This window comes from Synchiropus splendidus, chromosome 14 (assembly GCF_027744825.2).
Source record: "Synchiropus splendidus isolate RoL2022-P1 chromosome 14, RoL_Sspl_1.0, whole genome shotgun sequence".
Classification (NCBI taxonomy): Eukaryota; Metazoa; Chordata; class Actinopteri; order Syngnathiformes; family Callionymidae; genus Synchiropus; species Synchiropus splendidus.
Window position 1 is genome coordinate 7,322,998 of NC_071347.1, and position 22,910 is coordinate 7,345,907.

Below are 22,910 nucleotides of genomic sequence, written 5' to 3' on the forward strand. Positions count from 1 at the left end.
GTCATATAAAAGCAAAAATAATTCCATAAATTTCAAGGTTTTTTTTTTTTTTAACCCAGCTTAACAATGTCAGTGAAACATTATATTAATCTCTTTGACCCATCACCCAACTTTATTTACAACATTTACATCATCCGCCATTTATTTTAGGAACCCATGGCATGGCTGGCCACGCGGACGTTACTAAAACACAAGCATTCACGCTAGCGCACGACTCAGAAGCTCAGGAGGCCAAACAGCTCAAGATTTTTTTTAAGATTTTCGCACATCATGTTCAAACTAAACAGTTAAAGAGGCTGACTTTTTTTCTGTTTTGTCGTGCGGTATTTCCTGTCGAATGTTGCCTCATCATGTCAGCTCCTCCACTCTTCGCTCCGGTCACACTTGTCGGCTTCACACCTTTCTCCCCTGAACCTCTTCGGTTGCCCTCCTCGTCTCTTTTTACTCTTCTCCTTCTTCAACATTCTTCACTCAACATGTCCCGCGTCTTTTCTCTCCATGTGCCCAAACCAGTCTCATTCATACACTTCAGTGAAGTACTCCTGAAAGAATGTAACCCCTGAAGATAATGCAATCGTCTCACTGCTTTACTGATGCACTGACTCAAATTTGAGACAGCATTCTAGCCTTATTCCCTGAGTACTAGATAATTATTAGTGTTAGAGATTCTTCGGCTGGTTGCAGTGGAAAATCCACCAGCGTGTATTTATTTACATCAAGTGAGACATATCGACTCGCAGATATACTTCTGTGGCTCAGGATGAGGAACCATGCGTGTAAACAGGAAATGGCTTTTTAAGTTTTGTTTTAAAGGCTCGACGTCAATATTTTGAATTTAAACAGCGAAAACCGCAAAATATCCCCAAAACGGAAAAAAAGTTTACGAAAACACAAAAGTGTCCACTTCGCCTCGCAGCTGAGGCAACAATCTACCGAGACCTTTCACATTCCGCCTCCCCTCCCTCCCCCCCGCAGCGGTCCGAAGACGTCAGGCAACAGCATCGGACCCATCTTGTTACCGTGTGAAGAGGGGAAAGAAACATGATGGCTAGAGTGAAAGAAGCAGAGCGGAGGTTGCGTTTAACCTCACTCACTCATTGCAGCGTCCAGCGCACCATTTGTTATTCTCCTAATTGGCCAGTTAGTAATGATGGCAGGATAATTCATCACGTCGGGAAAAGACGAATGAATGCGTGTTTTAATTGCCCAGCAGTCCGATGCTTTTGTCCAAAAAAGGGACTCAGTCAGCCCCAAGCTGGTGTGACTTCGCTTTCCCAATTGCTGTAATTGAACTTACGGTAAAAACCAATAACAACCAACCACCAGCTGGAAAAGACCCAGTGGAAGGACTAATCCACCGTAATGGGAAGTCGTTCTATTAATGAGGGAGGCAGACTGAAGGAGTCATAAAACTGAGTCATAAACAGCTGCCGCGTAGATAGGTCCACTCACTGTGACGGTCGGACATGGAAACTTATTCGGTTGTTACCTGTAATGACTCACATGTGAGTCTCAACAAGCAGGAACCTAGGGCAGCAGCTTCCAGTTTACATGCAAGATGATGCATCAGCAGGAGCAGCGCACAGAGTACAACTCTTCTGCGTCAATATACGCCATCGACTACTGTCCATGTTTGTGCCTCTGGCGAAGAAACGGAGTTCATTAGCATCTTAACACACACACACAGATGTTCTTATTAATCACCTTCCTCCTGCAGCTCTGCTGGGAGATGATGTCAACAGGGCATCTTGAAAGCGTCACAAGGTGGAGTTGAACTCTGTAACATACTGCTGTTTGGCAGGTGTGCAGTCTAAATATGGGTGAAGAGTAAAGCAGCTCTTCAAGCTCTGGAGGGAAACTGGAGCTCAATTTTGCCGTAAAGATGATGCGCATTCTTTTTTTTTAAAGTGATCGTATCTACCTCTGTCAAAATGTTAAAGACAGTGAGAGAAGGCTGACTGACAGGCCTGACCACAGTCGCCGGCTGCATGCTCAAGCTAGCATGTCATTGGTGTGGCGTTAACACACAGCTCCACAAAGAGAGCAAAAAATCGCTATATGTCAGTCATTCTAAATTCCATTCCATAAAACTAGTCATGTTTCATGCAGGTGATTTGCACAGAAGACTAAATAACCACACAATTTAATATTGACTGATGCAAACCAGAGACACTTGGGCCTCTCCGCTCCATGTGGTGCATTCAGTGGATCTGTACAATAAGTTTAACAGCATCCTTGAATACAAGAATGGCTGCAACAAAGAAAGTTTGGCGACAGCCGACAGAACAATAAAATATTTGGAACCATATCAAGTATCCATAAATAGTTAGCTACATTTTTAATACCCACATTTTAACATAACATTACAACTGAAATAAACATGTTTGTTGTTTTATGGTTTTGAAATTGAATTCTTTAAAATGATTATACACAGACAGGGAACAGTCAAATCGTTCAACACAATAAATCCCATTCACCACTTAACTAGCCATCCTTTTAACCATACATCATTTGAAGCTAAATCTAGCGGGAGTGTACAGCCACTCAGCGGGCTGCTGCTAGCTCTATTGAGCAAAGCTACAGTATATCGAAGTAACTCATAGAGTTCATGGTACTACTGTCTTTCTCAGTGGTTGAGAACTAAGTATCCGAGTCGGAGATACTTTTCAGATGTTCATTGCCACAATGGTTCAGCCATGTTTCATTGACACATCTGCAACCTGATAGAAACTCTTAATGTATGTTGTTTGTTCTGTAAGTTATTATTTTATACTACCACACTCCCTTTGTTTGTCAATGAAAGATGGGCCCAAAGGTGAGTTTATATATATATATATATATATATATATATATATATTTTTTTTTTTTTTTTTTTTTGTTGTTGTTGTTTGTTTGGTTTTTTTTTTTCTCATAAAACTTGCTTTCATTCATCACCAGTAAGTTGACTGGGTGGCCTGGAGCAGGTCAAAAGGTGATCACGTAAATGTATTTTCCATCCGAGACTAGTCATTCCAGTCACTTACACACCCACAAAGCATCTGGGATCTTGAACCGCGACAGTACAAATGAGCCCAGTTTGTTTTCAGGTCCATTTCTAAGTTTGGGGGACGTACAGCAATTTCTCCTCAGGTGAAAATGGACAATGTGAAATGAGGGTTTGTCATGTGTGTGAAGCCGAGTAAAGATATCAATTCAGGTCAAATCTGCATTATTAGAGTGCATTCCAGCCTCTGTATGAGCACGAGCCTCACCTTGTCTTTGTCCTTGCTGGTGTCAGCCCCTGCTGCTGAGATGGCACACAGGAATGTGGGTAACCGGTGCAACAGTGTTGGCAAAATGGGCCAAGCCTCTGGCTACAGCGACCGTCAAATGTGGCTCATTGGGTTATGGCTCACTGTGTCTCAGGTCAAATCAGCGGTCACGCAGAGCAACAGACTACACACAAAAATGTAGGTGCTGAGTCAGCCAGAACTTTCAGCCATGACTTTGGCCGAGCTGGAAGGTGGCACTTTTTTATGGCGGTCATCTGCAGAGGCAGATTTGTGGGCAAAGCATGCTGATTCCCACTCGCATGCACGGCGTTCCCAAACACTGATGTTTCTTTTTTCCACGCCTGCAGCTGAGAGTCTTCTGAGACTCCACACACGCACCTGTGTCACATGGCCTGTTTTCCACTGCTGCCTGATAGCTGGCTAAATGAAGATGGACGCCTGCTGATGAGCAAGAGACAGACACTCAGTCACCACGGCCCGGCTGCCGAGAAAACACTCTTCACTGCCCTGTGCTGCTGACGGGATGGACCAGGGAATCTATGTCAAACATTCAGATGGCCAGCAGATCAGTTTCCTGAAACAATGCGGCTTCATTCTTTGGCAGCGACGCACCGATTCAGAACGAGGAAGGAAATGAGTTGAGAATGGACAGTGTCATGCTTTCATCTCTGAGCAACGACAACAGAAACGCATCACGGCCATTAAATGGTTCCGTCTGGGGCCACTTGGGCTGCCGAATACTGGTTAATCGGAGAGTGACAGATATTTATTGACTTTGAATGGAATATACATGATTGGATGGATCCTACTGTGCTACATTATTATACGAAAATATTCCAGTAAAAAAATGCAGTCTCTTTCATTCTGTATGTCTCTTGAAAATTCATGTCATGATTGCGCTTTTATTTTGGTACCTTGAGTTCCGTTTTGCTTTCTCCCTCCTTTCCTCCTGTGGCACACGGCTGGAGCCACCTATAAGAACACCTGGACTCCAGCAACGTGTGCCAGATGGACTCCTCTCGTTCCTTTGGTAACATGGATCTCCTTGGTTGTTCTGGCTTTCTGTGCGCTTGTTTGCTTATTTTGAGTACTCTGTTTGAAACCCTGGTCCCTGAGTTAGTGTTTTGTTCCTTCCTCTGTTTCCATATTTCCCTGGTTTGCTTTGTGATTGACTATCTCTGTTCATTGTGTTTTCGTTTCTCTATTTCCAGATTTAAGTTTGTTTGATTCTCCCGGTTCGATGACGCTTTGTGTTGGACACTTATTCTTCTTTATGGACTTCTGCTGGTTTGGTGACTCTTTGACTTTGGACATTTTGACTTTGCTTTGTTTCTCCCGGTTCGGTGACGCTTTCTGTTCTGGTTTTATTGTTGTGAATGATTAAACTATTGCATTTGACTCGCTCCAGCCTCCTGTGACTTTCATCACTGCATTTTGGTTCCTCCTCGCATCTTGACTCAACAAATCAACTGAAAACCTTTTATTTTATGTATATATATATATATATATATATATATATATATATATATATATATATATATATATATATATATATATATATATACTTATGGGGGCAAGTTTCATTTTAGATTTTCAAGACATGAAAAGAGCTTTAGTTTAAATAAGGTGATATAAAAACCTGAATATGGTCACCATTGTGATTTATTGTAATATTGTTAAACTGATGCAAAATAAACAATATTTTGCTGTTTAAATGTATGTATGGCTCCATCATTTGATTCAGTAATATACCAAATTCATTCAAATTGAAAAATGTGGCTTCTTGTGTCAAATATTCTTATACCATTAAACTGCGATTAACTCATCACAAATTCTCAAATTTTTTTAATCGAATCCCATCCCTAATACTTAATTTAATTTTATGAAAATGCGTCTTTTTTCAAATCAAGAAAACAGGAAACTAAATAAAAATGCTTTATTCTCAGGAGGATGAGATGACGACGGGGAAAAAACTGATAATGACAAGGATTTACCGTATTTTGAAGTTTGGTGATTCACCAACTAAAACAGGAACCTGTCACGCAGATTAAAACAAAAAATGAAGGAAAAGATAATTGAAGACTAAACATTCTCATGTTCATCACATGATTTCACTATCTGGTTATTAACTCGATCAGTAGTTCATGACTCGACTGAATAAGACTCAGGAAGCTTGGAGTGATGTCAATTTCATGCTCCGCTTATCGATGAATCAGCAAAAACGAAGCCAAAGAAGGCGTGAAGAAATGCGTGAAGAATGATCATTAACCAGGAACTTGCTCTTAAACCGTACATCGTAGGAAACACTTACTCCACTATGATCTTTATATTTCAGCCAAATATCTTGCGCCTGCTTTTGTTCCTCATCTAAGATGAGTAAATTGCTCTTTCCTGCCAAATAATATTTCATTTTTACTTAAGTGGCGACTCACTTTTGAACTGTAATCCGCCTCTAAAAGGTTGCTTCATTCAACTCAATATTCACCCTGCAATTAATCTGGGAACAGAATGGAACTGACCTCAAGGTTCCCTCACTGTGTGCAAGTATTGCCAAATGTAAAAAAAAAAAAAAAGAATGTCTGCATTTCAGCTACGTGGAAAGTGATAGCGCACAATCTCTGTGAAGTATCAGGCGCTTGTTCAACTGCGCAGAAACAAAATATCATATGGAGCTGAACTGAATTTGAACTTGCTTCATTGTCTTCTGTGGCTGACTGGAGCTGTATCAATCTTCCGCACACACAGATACACAAGGGGCTGCGTTTCCTTTTCATCCAAGGCTGCTTTCTCACCAGGGTGAAGACAGAGAAAGGAAAGGGCAAAAGAGGAAAAGCCCGTGGAGCTTGGCCGTTCAGCAGCGCAAGGCAGACACAGGGAAAATGTGTACATCTGGATGGTGCTTCAGCTCATGGAGGTAATAAAAAAAAGGACAGAAAAACCAGGTCCTGACATGGAAAAGAAGAGGAAAGAGAAAGTTTGAGAGGAAAGGAACAGTAAACTTGTGAAACTATAGTGTTGGCAGAAACGTCTTAATCCCAGAGCAAGGCTGTGAATGCACACAGGACGGGATGTTGGGGAGAGAGGAAAAAAAAAAAATGAACGCACCTCCCAAGAGTGGGGAGCACTGGGTTACCATGGAAACAGCTCTGACGTCAGAACAGGCATTATGTGATTACTCATAGAGTCTGTTGAGGAGCCGACCAATAAAACAGGGACCATTACTCAAACACAGGGAGATGGCCAGAGCTCAGGTTACACACAGGGCTGCGTAAAAAAATCCACACACACAGCGACACTATACACGCAACAAAGTATAAGCAGCCGCATCGCCGACCTTTATGATCGGTGAAATTCGTGCGAATTTGAATGCTTAGGTGGACGGAAGGGTGGTGCTGAGGAATGAGGAAATCGATGGAAGAAAAAAAAAGAAATACAAGCAAGAGCACGACCCAACAATGAGGAGCAAAGGCAACTCTGTCAGCACACTATCATTGAGAGAATCTGCGTGCTGTGCATTCCACACACTCTTCTTGATAAAGCACATCAAACACGTCTGCTGACATGTACACTATTGTGCGTCACAACACACATACTGCACACTTCCTCTCGCCATCTCCCACACATTCTCCACTGGGAGTTCAACGGGGCGCAGACTGATAAGGATCCGGGCAAACACTGTGGATAAACAGTCACTCTGGCAATTAAGAAAAACCGGCCAATCGCAGAGCGGCACGTCCAGACAAACATGTGATCAAGACTCCATTACTGATGCCAGGTTCATTTCCACCACCAAAGGACCATTAGGTGGGTCCAGACATGGGCGTGGCGGCCAGCCATTATGTCCCACGCTTAAATGCTGCCACCGATCATTTAAACTGTCTTGATGCCAACACACAAACTTCACCTTTGTTAGTCTAATAGTTTTTGTTTTTTTTATGAGGTTGGAAGAGTGGCATCATTTGATAGTAGACAACACTAAGAATGTGCTGCTCTTCCGTCACTAAGCCTCACTCAAACTCAGGTGTGGGTGTTTGAGAAAAAGACAGGACTCAAAACCAACATTGGAAGCCTCCAGTGTAGTTCAGCTGAATTACATGGAGCTGCAGAAAGATAAATTATTTTGGGGGGGAAAAAGAGTTTAGATGGTTGACTGTGTATAGTCTGGCTGTGCCTCATGTTTGTTAGAACGCAGGGCTGCTCTTGCTGCTCATTCATGACTGCTGCGGACTGAAGTTTATACTCAAACAGTTACTGTTGTAGAGTTTTGCTACAAACCTTAAAGTTGTGGTAGGAACTTCGATCATGCTAACAATTAGAAAATAACTCACTGTTTGCAAAGTTGCGTCTCGTAAAAGTAAACTGAATAGATGAATAGAATGAATCGAGGCAGACCCAGTTCGGGTTTGGATTAAACTATAACAATTTTTACGATATGAAACTTTGAGTAAATTCCACATCGTGCACACACAGCCACCTTGAATGAGTGAAAAATCGCGCACTTACATTGTACTTTTCCTCTGACAAAACAGACACAGAAATGCAGAGATAAATAAATGAAATATATAAAACGATAAACATATAAAAGATACATGTATAAATGTAAAAATCCAAGCATTTATGGGCACAACCTAGCTGTTTATTTTGGGTCGCATTTAAAATCTAGGAACATTTATTACCCTAAATAAACAACTTATTCATGTCTGTGTTCGTAGGATATTAGTGCAGGGGTGGCCAATCAGTCAGGCTAAGAGCCACATTGTTGTACTGTGTTGCTGAAAAGAGCCACATCCTACAAATATATAAGGCTGTAAGGCTCACCTGAACAGCTGGTCACATGACTTAGCTGCAGTATATAATTCATACATTTTACCGTGATCTTCCTCGAAATATCAAGATAGAAATGTGTGCGCCATTTATTTTACTTATATATGTATTTTTTACGTGGCTCATGCCACCAATAACATCAGCCCGGTCTGTGTGTGTGAGCGGCGATGCAGACTCTCATCTTCACTCCACTGAATTAAACGGACTTCACCACGATGACGGTCCAAGTCTTCGGACCACGACTCACAGTTTATTCACAGTTAGTGTGTGTTCTATCTAAAGTCTATCTATCAATCTAAAGAGCTGACATATTTTCCATTTCCATTACACCATGCATTTATGAATATAACACTGAGTTGAAACAGTAATGATTACAAGTAGCTGCAGAAGCTACTTTTTTGAGCTGTGATACTGAACAGGAGCAAAATACACATGAATCATGGCTAGTGGGGAACCAAACCCACCTGTGGCATTCGTGCTGGTGCTTGTGTTGTCCCCATTAACTCAAGGAATGTAACCCCCCACCTATATAGGATCAGCTCCTATTGTTTGGGGAAATAAGTGAAATATGTATTGTACTTTTGTGTTGTGGTCAGAGGTATGAGGCTCCTTGTTGGACTTCCTGAGCTGATGTTTCCACTCAGTCACAGTAACTCTGTTCCTGAGTCACCAACACTCACATATCTCTCTTCCCTTTCAGGCGATAATCTAGTATCAGTTGCTTTCCTGTTGGCCGGTTACGTGAGCGACAAGAGTTCTGTTAATGCCTTTCAGACAAGTGCTCCGTGTCACTTCCCTGCCATAAATTCAACTCAAACATGACACACAAAACCCGGCCTCGTCGCTAATTCGGTTATAATGATCCCGTATCTGGAGTGATCTGATTACAGAAGCCTGACTGTTCTCGTCGCAGCGAAGTATGTGTCTGATGTGACATTTGGGAGAGCACACGTGTGCACAGCTGTGCGAGGCAGGGCCTGTGACGGAAGCAGGCGGCTGTCCACCTTGTGGACCCGCTAACTTAATGAGTCTCGTGTCCGTGCTGCACCCAGTGAGGCCGCATCCATGGCCGGGAGCCATGACCAGGTGCACCGACACGCCTTAGCTGCAAACAACACAAGATGTCGCGGGAGAAGCATGTGTCCGCTGATGACCTGCCATCAACCGGAATGACTCCAATGTCAGAACTAAGGAGTCGGGATTTACTTTCAACTACCAATTTTACACTTGGAATTTTGGCTGAAAATGAACAAGCAACCCTGAATCAGATCAGGGAGCGGCCACGTCGGAAAACTGAACTCACCTCTGTTCTTGAATAAATAAAGCAGATCTGAAGTAAGGATTGTTTTATTTATTCTTATTCTTTTATTTGTGACTATGTTTATTCTGTTTCCCTTCTCATCACGCACCTCAGCTGCTCAGCTCACTGGGTGGACTATGGAGCAGGATGTTGCTGGTTTGAATCCATCAGCACCACAAGATCATCCATTGTCGTTTGCTAAATGTAAATGTGTAACTTACATAACACATAAACATAAAGCATAAAAATAAGTTAAAAACACTACAGCATTATTATTGTTAGTAGTTGTAGTAGTAGTAGTAGTAGTAGTATTTATTACACAGTGATACCTTGGTTCTTGACCACAATCGTTCAAGAAGTGATTTGTTCCAAATCTGAATCGATTTTCCCCATTACAATGAATGGAAAAAGAAACAATGCGTTCCAAACCTTAAAATAGTCTTTTGTAGGAGTGAATGTAGAGTGTCTGCTGCAGGTGCGCTGTTCCTCTATGTGTGTGGCCGCTGCATGTGGGAGGGGTTGCCGAGTGAGTGACGTCTCTCCAGAAGTGAAGAGGTGCCCGGTGCGTGTCCAACAACAATGCGCGTTGAGGGTCGACTGATCGGTCCGCGCACGTCATGTTTTTTCTGTCTTTTTTCGGGAGCGTTCGAGTTCTGATTTTTCGTTCGAAATCCGAAGCAGAAAAATCTTGACATTTTTGTTTAAACTCCGATTTGTTCGAAGTCCGGGGCGTTCGAAAACCGAGGTGCCACTGTAGTTTGTATTAACAACACCACCAACAACAACAACAATAAGAGGAAGAAGAAGAAGAATTTTACATTTTAAAGCAACATTCACAGAACAAGAATTTAGTACTGAAAACAATATGTAATGAAAATGTGAAACTATGTCATAAGACAATAATTTATCATTCAGTGTCATGTAAAAGTCTTATGTTCTGTGGAGTGTATGATTAAATAAGAACTAAATACTATTTTTATTTCTTTATAACTGAGATAAATTAACAATAAAATGCTAAAATATGAAAAAATATTCAAATATAGTTATAATAGTATATTATATATATTATTTGATAGTTTGTTAGCCTTATTTTTAGTCAAAATATTTCATCCGACTTGACTTAAGATACATTTATTTTATAAATAATATTTCAGCAAGATGAGGCACTTCTTTTGAGACAATGCAATCTTAAATATATATATATATATTTATATATATATATTTTTTTCACTTGTCCTGTTGGCCGATATTTTTCACTTATTCCTAGGTAAAAGTACAGTGAACGTAAAAGACATCCTCCATCTTGCTAAAATGTCATTTATGCGGTGAAATTGTATTAAATTCAGTGAGACAATATATTTTTGGCTAAAATTAAGGCTAAAAAAAGCTTGGTAAGATTTCGGGTTCTTGCAGGGGCGACTTCATCTGCTCAATGGGAGGTTTGTGGCTCTACAATGCAAGAAAAGATGAGCTTCAAAACTCCAACCGAGGATTTTCCTAACAAACTTACAAACACTGATTTTTATAAAAGTTTCTGAAACATTTATAGTGAAAGTAAAACAGGCTGAAATGCGCTGGCGAGAGGAGATGAGTGCATTCTAAAGGAATTAAAATGGCGCTGTGTTGTCTGCTGCAGAGACTTAGGTTTACTGTAAATATTTATGTCTCATCGAGGACTGGCTAGCAGACTATGCACGAGAAGTGAATGGTTAAAGGTAACAAATGTATAACGATATGCAGTTAGAAATACTCCAGAAAACTTGTCACGGAACATTGCAGGGGTACCAATAAAACTGTGTACTACAACACAGTTGAATGCATGAAAAAAGCATGGCAATTGTTATTTCCATAGCAGAATGCACCATTGTTGAGAAAAAAAAGGAAAGTTATTTTTACTTTCCTGATCTACTGTGCAGGAGTTGGGGATATAATCAGTCACTTCAGAAGTGTTTGTGTGCTGAGTGAAGCGTCTGCTGTTTTGCCCAGTTACTGATGAGAATTCATGGACAGAATTTCTAAAGAAGATGAAAGGAAGAAGTTTGGAGGTTTACGTCGCTGCTTTTGGCAGCTGACTTTGCCTGTCCACCTCATCAGTCAGTGACCTTCCACTCTCTCTGAGGATGAGAATCCGATCTCATGTCGGATGGTCTGATCACAAACTCAATTCAGATCTTTTTCATGATGCAACCGTGACTTCTAAAAAGTGAGCGGTGGCTGACTGGAATTGGGCTGTTGTCGAGTCTGTTGAGGAGGTGAGGCACTTTGCCCAAAGTCATCTGAGCCTCTGAAGGACAGGCTGAATATGACCACGTAGAAATGTAAGGTGCGTTGTCTTCTGACTGTTTTAGGTTTCTCAAGCAACATTTAAAGAATACTGATGTTGATAATTTACATTTTTTTTGGCTAGTCTTTGTTTTCCTCCTTTTGTTTTAATTTTGTTTTATTTTTATTTATCAAGAATAGTTGGCATATTCCTGAGTAATAAAACCTTTTTTTTGGCTGGTCAGTTTGTTAAATTTATATTAATAGAAATTGTTTCAACCAAATGTGTCCACCCCCTTTTTTAACTTTGTCATATAATTTGATTTTCACTGTTTTACTTACTTAACTTTACTACTTTTAAACTTTACTTTGATGTATTTTATTTTTCCCTCTATAATTTATTCTTTTTTTGTACTTTGTCTCTTAGTTAATAGCAATAATATACATGAAATGTACTCCCTAAAAACAGAGTTGAGAGAGAGATCCCAAACCTCCAGCACGTCTGTCCTGAGGCAGCAGTCCTTCGAGAGTATCCTGAAGCAGCACACCCAGTGGACATTAAATGTTGTGTCTCACCCCAACATTGCTCATCTAAATAAATGTTTTCTTTCAAACCGGACCCCAGCTTTCAGTTCCCTTCCATCTGCTGACCATAATAAGTATACAGGCCACACGGGTCCAGTAAATCTCTGTCTAATGGGCTGCACAGATGCCACTTTCCTGGAATTATTCTTCCTACATGTGTGAGTGTGCTCTACACATTTGCCTCACCAATGTCTGGAAACAATGAAAGCTGCAGGGTGAGGAAAAATAAGGGAGGGAGAGGTCATAATGTGGATGGATTTGAGGGGAAAAAATGGCAAAGGAAACAAAGTGGGGAGAAAGTTATGCTGCTGTTTGGATGCATATTTGAGGGAGTCGGTCGGCGAAGGAGAAAGACGCGGCATAAACTAACAAGCAGGTCGCTTGTGAAGGATGGAGAGCAGTCCAGGGCTTTGACCTCATGGCAGAAGTGAGGCTGTCAGGGGCTTCAGAGACAGTGTTTGTGTAGTTTGGAGCAGGCCTGCTTGAGCATGCTGCGTGATGATGGAAATCTTACACTCACTCAAAACAAGCTACTGACCTTTTCATCCAGCGGCCCCTGAATCAGTCCTAACATTCTGCCGACATGGAAATAAATGAACGCTCACTGCATGTGCGGGAACATGACAAGTTCCAGCCCCCTTTCGCGACAGAACGCTTGTATTTAAAGCGACGTTCCTGTATCCAGCAACTATACCGACACGTGTGAGCCGGGAGTAGTGTGGCATGTTGTCAGGTCTGAAGCCAGCGGCGGGGGCAGGGTGTGACGAAAAACATAAAGAGCTCAGTCACAGCACATTAAGTTGCCTCGCGAAGGTGAAACAATCTCCATTAAAACTGACATTTCAGAAATAATGAGCTCATCAGTGATGCTGCAAATGAACTTTCTAACTGTCAAAACTTAGAAAAGTTGCAGTTGATCTATCTGTAATTTTAAATCCCCACAACTACCTGCACATACAGCGACAAATTTTGCTTGAAAAAGTATGGGCGCAAGCAAAAACAGACAACAGACATGGCCCTGACTTAGTGAACTAGCTCCTTGAGGAATTACAGACAATTTCAATATTTTAATGATAACAACGCCTTCCTTCAGTGTATCAAAAACACTTGCCATTCGCTCCACATTATTCATGGCTTGTTAAAGATGGAGAAGTCCCATATGTGTGAGAGCCGCTCAAGGTTGTCTGCCTCTCTGGAGCCGTTCTTATCGCACACTGGGAGCTGCACATTCTCATGCAGGATGTAGCGAAGTAAAATCTCTCAATCTGACGGCGACGCAAAGAAAGACACGTGGACTTCCATAATATTTTTGGAGAACCAGAGTCGACGCCGTGCTGTGCCATGGATGTTTGCTCGGTCAAGTCGTGAATGTCAACGCTTCAGCCACCTGTCTCCGATATCTTCTTCAAAAGCTTCACTGCACATGAACAAACTAAATGTGCTCAAAAAAATCGCCTTGTTAATAAAGCAATGCTAGCAGAAATGAAAAGGCAACTCACTGAGGGGGAACTACAAAATCACCATCCTTTGTCGCTCATAAAAATGGCTCGGATTAGCACAGACGATAAATTATCAAGTTTATCAGCACCAACAATGGACCAACTGCCGACTGCGCAACTTATTATCAAAAGCCAGAGATGTGGTAAAACGCACAATTTAAAACAGTGAATGCGTTTTCCAACGCTTGGCTGAGAAGCAATGTCAGCCTGACCAGTCTTAATAGAACTTGACATTTCCAATAAAATAGTTAAGAGATAAGGAGGCGGTCTCACTTTCACTGCTTTCACCAACTGATGGACCAGAACGACTCTTGAGGAAGGAGAGCAGAGGAGGTTACTGGGTAGAATTGAGCTGAAAAGAAAAAAGCGTTCTGTTGGCGGAGCCTTCTATTCTACCGATATGACCGATTCCATTTCAGATCCCAGAGGTTGTTTTGTTAAAACACTCTTTTGTCCTACATTTCTCCGCCTGCTTCGCAATTTTCTTAGAATTCTTTATGAAAATAAAACGCTGGGAATGAAGTCTATTCCATGGAGGTGTGTGTGTGTGTGAGCGTGTGTGTGAATGCTAAGACTCATCTGCGCAACATCTGCTCCATCAGCCCAAGGCTTCTTGCCTCTTGAGAAGTGGGTCACGTTTCCCGATGACGTCAAAAGTCCTTCTGCCTCTCCCGTTTGTGGAGCTTTGCCAAAACCGCCACATGTCATTCCTGGTTGGAACAATGGAAAAGCTCCCTCCAAAGATGTGATGAATCACCTGCCACAACTCTAGCCGCCTTTGCTACACAACAAAACTGGACTCACCGAGAAGACACACATTAAGCCACATTAAGTGTTGGATGAAATGTGGAAGAGAAGCTTGGTAGAAAGGTCACATTATGAACGCAAAACTAGCTGTCATGAGACATCAAACCAAGCACATGTTTCTTAGGCACCGCATGTCAATGACTGTTTCTGTGTCGAAGCCAGAACCACTTCATCACAGTGGCAGGGTCCATTATAGACCAGTAAAGTCTAATAAACCTGCTCGGACCATTATAATTGCAGAACCATGATAAATATTTTTAATAACTTCAGCAACACTTTGCTTACTCCTGTGATAGTGCCGAGGCACCTGGGTGACTTGTCAAAGACGGCTAAACCTGCTGTTCTTCATGAGAGCGCTCATGTCTGAATGCAGGGATCACGGGGACTCGAGGGTCAATGCTGAGTGTGTTATAGTGTGTCTGTCTATTTTATTGGTTGAACAGACGGGGCATTTGTAGACAAGGTAGTGGAGAGGTGTGGATTAAGTATTGCAAATAAAATTTTTTTTTTTTTCCCCTCACCAATGTGACACAAGGAGAATGCTTAAACACAGTGTTCATATTCAAGATCAAAAATACTACAGCTTTAACTGTTGGAATTTTAAACACAAAAACAACAGTTAAAGAGGGAGAAAACCAGAATGGCGGCTTGACAATAGACATGCAGTTTCAAGATTGAAATGCCTAAAATAGACATTCATAAAAAGGAAATGAGATCATTTAACATTGAAGTTATTATGGAGTCATATAGATCATTTCTATTAACTACAAAATCTACACATTTTCTGAATTTCAATAAGTTTAAAACCTAAACGTGCCAAAATTGAATCAAATGAACCAAACAAAGAGTTGTAAAACAAAAGGTAAACACAAGTGACTTGGTGCATTCGTGAGTTTCTGATCCAACCATGTAAGCACTCGCTCACTGGATAAACGTCACAAAACACGAGCCGAGGCAGGCAGTCAGGGAGCGACAGTAGCTAGTGTCTTCAACTTCACTTCCCTATACATCAACTGAAGCTCACTCCCATGGTGTAAAATACTGAGGTTTGGGAAAGTGGACTTTGGCGTCTTATGTTGAAGCCAAAGGCAGCCTTCTGCCTTGCGTGTTGACTCATCGATGTTTCAGTGGAGGGGTGTGGAATGCACGTTGTGCTCAGGGGGGTAGGAGTCCATGGGGCTGGAAGTTTTCTTCATTGGATAAAATGGATGTCATACATGTACATGTAACCCCCAGGAAGTCAGTGTGACTGACATGCACGACCGTTCAAGGGGTTTTAAGTAGCAAGTGCCATGTTGTGGCATGTAGAACAAAGGGAGGCCCAGGCCATAGCCAACCCTAGTCCCAACCTTCGTCTTTCTTTTACGCTGCCCACGGCGTCAAGGATATGCCGCGGAAGGCCGTACGTGTGCATCAATTCAAATGCGTCAACATGCTAAAGGCTGTCTTCGGCTCAGCATAGGACGCAAAGGTCCACTTCCCAGTGTCAAACTACAAGGCCATGGGAGCGTTATAGCAAGTCCAAATATTCTTAAAGGTACACATTTGTATTCAGCGACACACTAAGTTCATCACAGCCCAAGCATCCACTGGAAATGCTAACATCATCTTGAAATGAATAAATCTCAAAAGCTATCTTTATTTGTCGCACTGAGATAGTTTGGGGAAGGTGCTTGTGATCCAGGATCTGAGGCTGCTCAACTGCCGCGGGCCTTTGGACCTGACAATAAACTCTTCCCCTCGCCTAGAGGACGGAGCAGATCAAACAGAGGAGAGGAGCGAGGCGGTGTGAGCTGCACTACGTAAGGAGATTCAATTTAAACTGTCCAGCCCTGGGGGAGACAAAGCAGGAGTCGGACATGTATGAATGAAAGATCGGTAATTGAAAAAAAGAATTCCGCCCGAGCAAAGAGTCAGAAACTTGATTAAAATAACGCCAGCTTCACAAACTCTAATTCCATTTTTGATGCCTTTTTTTCCACTTACGGTTTCAAGTTCATGAGCTCCACTATCTGGGACCAAGCTCCGTGGCCTCAAGGCCGAACTTGGATTAAGCCGCCCCCACCAAGACAAGCCTGCTGCTCATGGCCATCGATTGCAGCTGAGTATAAACGGATGTCACCTCCTCAGAAACATGTCAGCCCTGTAATTGTTTAGAGTCTTCAGGCTCCACAGATCAATGAGAGCTCAGCAGGCTGGGCCCCACCGTGTCTGCCAGCGGTTGGAGACGCGCTTGCGTCACAGAGGGTCAACATTTAATGACTGACCGGGTCCAGGAAGATAAAAAAAAAGAACAAAGATGCTACTCAACAATGTAGTCAAGGAACTGACATCAAATTCAAAGTATATGTATCGGTGTTCGTAGAATTAATGAAGTTTTCATTCGGGCATTGAGGTATAAAATAGAATCCCTATGAGATGGACAGCATGAAATTCAAAAATGCTGAAACATTTGTTGTAAGAAACGATCTACAAATGAAATAAAAGCAATGTAAAGGTGCTGGAAAATAACTCCTAAGAAGTGCAAGCAGAACCTTCGTAGTGATCTTTCTACGTTCTAGGATTTAAAATCAACTTGAAATGTCACCAAATTGCGAACACAACTTCATCCATTTTCTCACACTTTCTGGTAGGCAATTTTTGCATCAGTGCCACATTGTTTCATGATACTTACCACAATAACTCATGATATTGTGTGTGTTCAAGCTCAGCCTGGATAATCTATGAGTGCTTCAGAGAACAGGGCAGAGCTGAGGTGATGAAGGGCGTCATTCTGAAAGTGTATGTGCCTCGTTTTTCTAGTGGAAATAATGGTTTATTTACATGCCAAACTGCACCAGGACTACTTTAACTGTCAGGCACTAGCATGAGCTATCATTCTCCAATGCTAGAATTGCAGCTACAGAACACGAGAGGTGAAATGCTGTTTTCACACAATGGCAAAAGTGATCAACCCAAAATGCTTATCTGCTGTCTTCTGTGTAGTTTCTGGATGTGTAAAAAAAGTTTTATGAGCTTACAAATTATCAAAAAATATTGCATTTAAAAAAAATCATTTTTCTCATACAGCAAGGCAATAGGTAGTGACCATTACCATCCCTTTCCTCTGCCACCCTGTGAGATTTCCCAGTTGGAGGTGCCTTGAAATAAATACAGCTAACAAGATACTAAGACTACTTTTTTTATTTTAAGTCGATATAGAGAATGGGATCACTTCAGGCTACAGCTCTGAATCAATTTTAGTTTGAAGATCATCTGGAAGGGAAAGAAGAAAGTGCAGGCAGGGTGGAACAGGTGGAGACGACTGACATGATGTTGATGAAAATCCTATACAAGATACATCTGTAGTTGACAGTAGTGGTAATAAATAGATACACTGGACATCTTCTTTCTTGAGGCTTTACCATGGAAGCATTTTCCAGCACTTCACTGCCCATGAGTCGAAGAGTTGCATCAAGATGGAGTACAGACAAACCCGTTGGTGCAGGATGCAGCACTGACCTCTACACAACCATGCATCCATTATTTCCCCAAATATTTTATAGATTGCTTTTGCTTTGTTTAATATGTGCCAGTCCGTGGGCACATTTATTGGGTTTCACCGAGCTAAGCGAACAGAGTGGAGACCAAATTAGCTGTTTGTACCGCTCCAGAAATGCATTGCTATTTTTATTAACGAAAAAATAACTCTCCCGCTCGAGCTGACCGCTCGTGTTTACTGAGTGGTTTCCAAAATATGACCAACATGGTACCCAAAAGTCTCCAAGGAGTGGAAAATACATTCGTTTCAGCGCTTTTATCTGGTGATATGACTCTCCAGTCAGAACTCTTCCTCACTCTTCGATTGATGACTCTTAGTAAACAAGTCCACCAAACAACACAAAGAAGTGTTGCGACCAAACTGACACCCAGATGTGCAGTCAACTTTCTTTTTTCCCTGAATATTTATAGAGTAAAACAGCATTGAGGAGAGAACAGCAGAAGCCTTGTTGGCCAGGCGACAGACGGCATCACGGTGAGCCAGAGAGGCAGCAGGTTGGACGGACTCAGCAGAGCCAGGTTAGAACAACACTCTCACTCTCCGGGCAACTGAGTGACAAAGGCAAGGGAAAGGAACTCAGCCAAATTGTTTTACCACAAAGATACGAGACATGTTACACCCATTAACAGACAAAACAACACGGGAGATTCACACTCCCCGACTGAAGTGTTTAGCTTGGCACAGAGTGCGACAGCACAGAGAGACTTTTAGGGTCAGGTCCGTAATGCTTAATTCTAGTTGACAAAATGAAGACGCTGACTTATGCATGACTTGTTTTTCATCTGCGTAACGCTAACAAAACATGTCACTTTCGTCTTTCCTAAAATAAAATAAATGCTTATGACACAAGATCATTTTCGATGAGCTGTGTTGTCTCTGCTTCCCTTAAAACACCAATCCATCCATTCTTCCTTTCATCCATCCATCTCACCGTGCTCTATATTGTTAAAATAGGAGCATATTACTGCTTGTGAGAAAATGGCGATGGTTGCACCGAAACTCTGGGAGATGCATAGGGCTTATAAAAACTGCCTAACAAAAAAAAAATCTGTGGAACTGTAATAAAAGGCATGTCTGTTCATAAAATAATAATAATAATAATAAATGATGCACAGCAACAAAATCAATCGTGTTGTTGAGGTGCAAGCATGTTGGATAAAACTGAATATGATGTGTGTTCTATGTGATGTTGAACACTGTTTATCAAGAGCCCAAATGTGGGCAGTCCACAGTAGCGCTACCTGTTCAGTTACCCAACTGTAACCTGTACCACGCTACACCTGTGCAAGCGTGTGTATCTATCAGTGCGTGGAGAGACTTGTTATAACAACTCATTTGCACCTTGAGTTGTTATCATATTATGTGAACAGTTTAATTTTAATACAGATTGACTGACTGCGGTAACATGCAGTGTGTAGCTCGATTAAGCCGCCAAATCCGATTGTGTCATGTTCTCCCAATATACATACAGTGCAGAGACAATCGAGCTGTGATGAGGGGCGGCGCCGTGAGCTCTTTGGTTCCTATGACCATAGAAGAAAAGTTGACAGGTAGCGAGGAGCAGTTTGAGACTGTTATATTGAACTCTGGAGACTGTGATAGTGCTGACTGACCAACTACCATGGAGGCCCAGAATAAACATGTCGTCAGCATCATGGAGCTGTCATCATCAACACGCTTCCTTCGGCAAGTTTTGGGATTAAGCCCGCAAGTTTCGGAATAAAATAAATCCCTTTTTTCAATTATGTGGAATATCTGAAGCATAGAGTGATGCTCTAACTTAGCCACCATGCTAGCGGTTGCTAACATGGAGGTCATGTCATCTCCTTAAACCAACAACAGGTCTTCCAATCTTACGATAAACAAAGTCGAAGAGAAATCTACACATCTGCAAATGATCCTTGTCGTGAGTTACAGAACACAGCTGATATCAGGTTTGTTATGTGTTCAGCGCAGACATAGGCTAAGGCCAGGAACAAACATACACATACTGTATCACGTTACAAACATGAATTTGATTGAATATACGTTTATTGGACTGTGATTAGTCCATGAGTTTCCGCGGTGTAGTAGAAGCTATGAAGTTGCACATCACCCAGTTCAGTCATTGTTGAGCTACTCGGCTTCATGCTAGTTTAGTCCAGCTATTAACCGGATTATCCAGGTCGTGTAGTCCGACTAAGAGGAATTCAAATTTCTCTCCAGTAGCCGGACTAAACTGTTTAAATGTTGTTTAAAAGTTTGAACTTAGTCTGCAATGATTGAATTTGAATGACAAATTTTTTTTTATCAGAAACAGGTGTCACCATTTAAATGAGTGACAGACATGTTTCCCTTTCCCCAGCCACTTCATGACGTTCACAAAAACTGAATGTTTAGAGAGCTTTGCGATCACGCTCTGGACTTCTTTGGCAATACAGCCAACTTATAATGTATGTGATCTCCACTCACAGGCTCAGTCGGGATGTTTTAATACTCCTACTTTGCTTTTGAATAGACTGATAATAACGTTTGATTCACTCATATGCAGTTGTGCCGTACAATTGGTTCTGCCCACAATAGACCATGGAGGAGAGGAGAGATATGTGCGGCAGGAATGAGTATTCATAGACAGCTAATTAAAAAAGAATGGTAATTTCTGCTCACGAACTGAGAGGGGAAATGAATCGTTGTCCCGCGCGTTTGTTTTTCACACATTTAAGTGACTGTAGTTATTTACGTCTGGGACTAGACCGGCCCAACCCACCCCCAGCACTTGCACGGCTCACAAACATGTGCACACAGACACTGGAGCACACACTTCCTGAGGCCAAGTGAGAGTGTCTATTCATTCAGCACACAGGCTCGCCGCACACCTGGTGACAGCCTGGGATGCTGGTATTGGCTCAGGTCAGGGCGGGGAGGGCCGGGGGGATGAATGGGGCCACAGGTCCGTCCTTCAGGGTCGTTCAACCTGCACATTCCAGTTCATTTAGCGCCATGGCAAGCACAGGAATGTCCCTGCATGTAAGGGATAGTTACCTCCAATGTGCCCCAGTCTGTGGCTTAGTCGTGTCATTACATGCACATCGTTTTTTCTTGGTATTGATACATAACAATGAATTGAATTGTGAGTGTCTGTGACAAAATCAAATGATGATTTAGCAAATACATAAACAGCTGAAATTCAGCTTTAGTTTTTTTTTTTTTTATTAAATAGTGTCTGTTTTTTTATTTTGAGTAGGGCAAAATTGGATTCATTTATATAATGCTGTTTTTTGTGACAATATTACTCTGTTTTTCACATTTTTACTGACAGCAATGGCATGACGTCATGCAGTGTCTGTTTATGGGTAAACTGAAGGTGAGCCGAGCTCAAGTGCTTCTGTTGAAGGTGTCACGTATGAGTGAAGCCAATCAAAAGCTTGATATTTGAGGCAAACTGTTATTTGCATACCTGTATCAAACAACAGCCGAACTCAAATGTATATCCAGGACTCCATGCTGTAGCCATGTCGACGCTGTCTTGGCCAGTGTGTTCCGATAACTGCACCTCAATATCGTTCCTTTGAGGTTGACACTGGACACTTAATACCAATTTCCTGTAGAATATTTTGTATTTATTTACTTTGTAACTATGCTCATGTACTATTGCTAGAAGTGCTCATAGATCAGGAAAATAAGGGAAATAAAATTGCAATAATCAATACTGTAAAATCAGACCACGTAGGGGGTTATAAATAGCAACTGACATCCAATATGATTCAGTGAGGAGAGCTTTCGTACGTCTCCCTGTCCCTCCTTTACCGTCACTATAGGACGCAAAAGTCCACTTTCCCAATGTCAATATGTTACGCCATGGGAGTAAGGATAGATTGATGACTCAGAATCAGTATGAATCCATTCGTTACCCGAGCATCAGGTACTATTCAAATGAGGACAAATTTCCAATGTTGATGCCTGTCGTGACTGAAAACAGTGTTATAAGCATATTCTTCACCCATGATTCAAAAGATTTTCTTTCAACAGAGTACTTTATCCTTCCGTTGACACAAAACGGAGTGAGTCTTCGCTGAGTGTAATAAAAACACTTGACCCTTCATTACCAACGTTGCAGTAAGAATCGACAATTGGCTGGTAACTATTTTTTTATGTCTTTGTGCTTTGAGCTCTGCATGTTATACACCCATCTGTACTCGACAACCTATTCGTCGCCAGGTCGTGGGGGCAGCAGCTTCAACAGGGAGCGCTAAGCGTCATTCTCCTGGGCAACGTCTGCCAGCTCTGACTGAGTGATCCCGAGACGCTCCCACGCCAGTGAAGAGATATCATCCACTGTACATAAGTCAGGTGAGCATAGGAAACCTGTCCCTTCATGTCTTGTTCTATCAAAGGACTCTGTTTACAGTTTAGCCACCGTTGCTATCAAAAACAAAAGGATTTTTTCATCTGCAAATTTGCCATAAAACCAATTTGGTGTGATAGCTGGGTCTCTAAACCATGATCCGTTCCATTATTGGAATAAAAAGAGATTTTTGTCATTTGTTTTAAATAGTGTTTACAATGTAGCGCCAATAACTGAGGTCAAGAGTCGCGTTAGCTCTGAACTCACTGCACAGTGCTTCCACAGGAGTTTGATAAAAAAAGAAACCAGGAGTTGGCATTTGCAGTTGGCCCCCAGCCCTGCCTCTTGAAATCATTACGACAAATGTTGAATCTAGAATAAACAATCCTACAAGTGTTATTTGAGCTAATGCCTTCTCACTAACTGCACTAGTTAGCCCTGTTTGCGGTAGGCACTTAATGGTTAAGGCTAACATGAAGCAGCAGGACGCGAGGGA

At 41.8% G+C, this 22,910-nt stretch overlaps 1 protein-coding gene across 1 annotated transcript in view; it reads right to left on the minus strand.

Annotated features, from left to right (window-relative positions):
• Window positions 1–22,910, minus strand: part of LOC128770426 (cGMP-inhibited 3',5'-cyclic phosphodiesterase 3A-like) — an 87,819-nt gene that overhangs the window by 53,189 nt on the left and 11,720 nt on the right. The window lies entirely within an intron of this gene.